Source organism: Triticum aestivum, chromosome 7D, assembly GCF_018294505.1.
Source record: "Triticum aestivum cultivar Chinese Spring chromosome 7D, IWGSC CS RefSeq v2.1, whole genome shotgun sequence".
In the NCBI taxonomy this organism is placed as follows: domain Eukaryota; kingdom Viridiplantae; phylum Streptophyta; class Magnoliopsida; order Poales; family Poaceae; genus Triticum; species Triticum aestivum.
The window spans coordinates 613,046,724-613,048,755 of record NC_057814.1 but is presented as its reverse complement, the minus strand read 5'-3'; the positions used below and the strand labels follow the sequence as shown (position 1 = coordinate 613,048,755).

The 2,032-nt window shown below is 46.0% G+C and overlaps 1 long non-coding RNA gene across 1 annotated transcript; it reads right to left on the bottom strand.

Annotated features, from left to right (window-relative positions):
• Positions 1-896: 896 nt before the first annotated feature.
• LOC123168952 (uncharacterized) lies at positions 897-1,524 on the bottom strand. The gene is made up of 3 exons (XR_006484572.1): positions 1,332-1,524; positions 1,096-1,176; positions 897-978 (listed from the first exon to the last, which is right to left on the bottom strand). It is a non-coding gene; the product is annotated as an uncharacterized lncRNA (long non-coding RNA).
• Positions 1,525-2,032: the final 508 nt, after the last annotated feature.

Genomic DNA, 2,032 nt, shown 5'->3' with positions numbered 1-2,032 from the left:
GCTAATCTCCACGTGATATTGTAGGGCATGGATGGCGATGACGCAACTGATAACATGCCTGATCTTCTCTCTAACAAAGCATGGCGTTTTTACTTACCTTTGTGTAGACAAATCGAATTAAATAAAGCCATCTTTTAGTTCTCTTTTCTCCTGGATATCTCATATCCTTAACTCTGTTCATAAGTTTACCAGCAACATCACCTAGAAGCAGAAAAAAAAAAGTCGAAGGGGTCATTATATATGTACAGAAGTTTTGGCAATAATAGTTTCGGGCCAAAATGTGCATCTCACAATGCTTGATATTTCTGGACATCTGCATTTTATACCGACTAAATATTACAGTAAAGTAAAAGGTCACATCTGGCATAATTCGACACAATCAAAAGTGTAAATATGACTAATTAATTTTAGGAAACGGTTACATCAGACATACAAAGAGAGTATATGTTCTTAGCACCAATGAATCCATTGATAAGATAACAATAAACCAGAATAGCATCGCATTCACTCAATTAACCAATTATCAACTAAATGAAAAATAGTCAAAATGAACTGAGCTATTAACCTTCCCCTACAACCTGCCTGGATGATGGCTACTGGTTAGGGCAAGGTACTGCAACCACTCTTCAGGCAGCCCGCGCCTCCTCCTGATCGTCCCGAACGTGGATTTTGTCAAGGGCACCGCGATGATTTTGAATTCCTTGGGCCCCTGCGGCGCAATTCAGCAAGAATTACTTCTCTTATATGAGACAGTTCAGTAACTAACTGCACTTCACAAGTACCCCCTCCGTTCCAAAATAGATGACTCTTAGTACAAAGTTGAGGCATCCATTTTGGAACGGAGGGAGTACTACAGTGCAATTCAAGATTCAAGAAGAGCAAGCAATGTCAGACATTGGGGATCTTGTGTAGCTTCATGTTTGCTTGTAGTAGTGTCTTGTTACCCTTCCTGGAGTTCCATCTAGAGCATGCAGTTACCTAACAATTCAGAGATAGCAAAATTACTTTGTAAGACTCTTCAAATGTCTGTATTCTTGGTTTTCGCCACCAACTTTCTTTTTGGGTTCAGGGAGTAAAAATAGTGAGAATCCATACCAAGTTTTCCCATTCCCATTTGCCTCGTCGTGAGGCCGGGATGACATGATGATTCTGAGGTCATCTTTGGAAGAGCAACACCTGCAGTGTAGACAGTGCGACCAATTAACTTCTGATTATCATGTATTTATGTACAAAAAAATATGCACATACAAAGATGAGAAATTCTAGATTTAAATCAAAGAAAGGAATGCATGAGAGAGGAGAGCAAGCTAATTAGGGGGGAGAGAGAGTACCTGCAAGAAAATTACAAGGGGATAGACATTGGAAGATTGGGGTGCAAAAGCGGAGCCCAGCCGGTCATCACGCAATGAACACAGCAGACGGGGAAGGAGGTGGCACGACTTCTTCTTCCTCTTCTCCTATCTCTCCCGTATCCTTTGTAGCATCCTTATCATATCTTGCTCTGAACTGAAATCGAGATTAACCTGCATGCCAGAATAGTGAACTCTTAATCAAACTTGTTTAGTGAACAGAAATCAAGTCCGGAACGAGCAGCAGTCTCCTTGATCAAAGAACCGGCGTGAGAGAGAGGGAGAGAGAAGGGGGAGGGTAGTAGTACCGGGAGCGGGCGACAGGACCGTGGCGGCGGCTCCCGCGGAATAGCGTGGCGGCGGCTGGGTAGTGACGGCTAGGGTTGGGAAGGGATCAGGGAAGAGAGGAGAGTGGGCGGGTGGGGGAGAGAAAGGCCCGGTGCTCACCCCTGTTGTTGTTCGCTCCTCCCGTCCACTGGAGCGCGATGTGGCGTGCTAGCTTGACAGGGCTGCGACCGCGAGCTTCCCGGATGCCATGAACGGCGAGGGAGCAGACGATGGGGTGGCGGAGGTTGAGCAGCACGGGCACGGCAACCGAGCGGCGGAGGAGGAGCACGGGAGGAGGAGAAGGGGAGGCGGTTGTGGAAGGGGGAAAAGAGAAAGAATGAGACAAACCCTAGCCT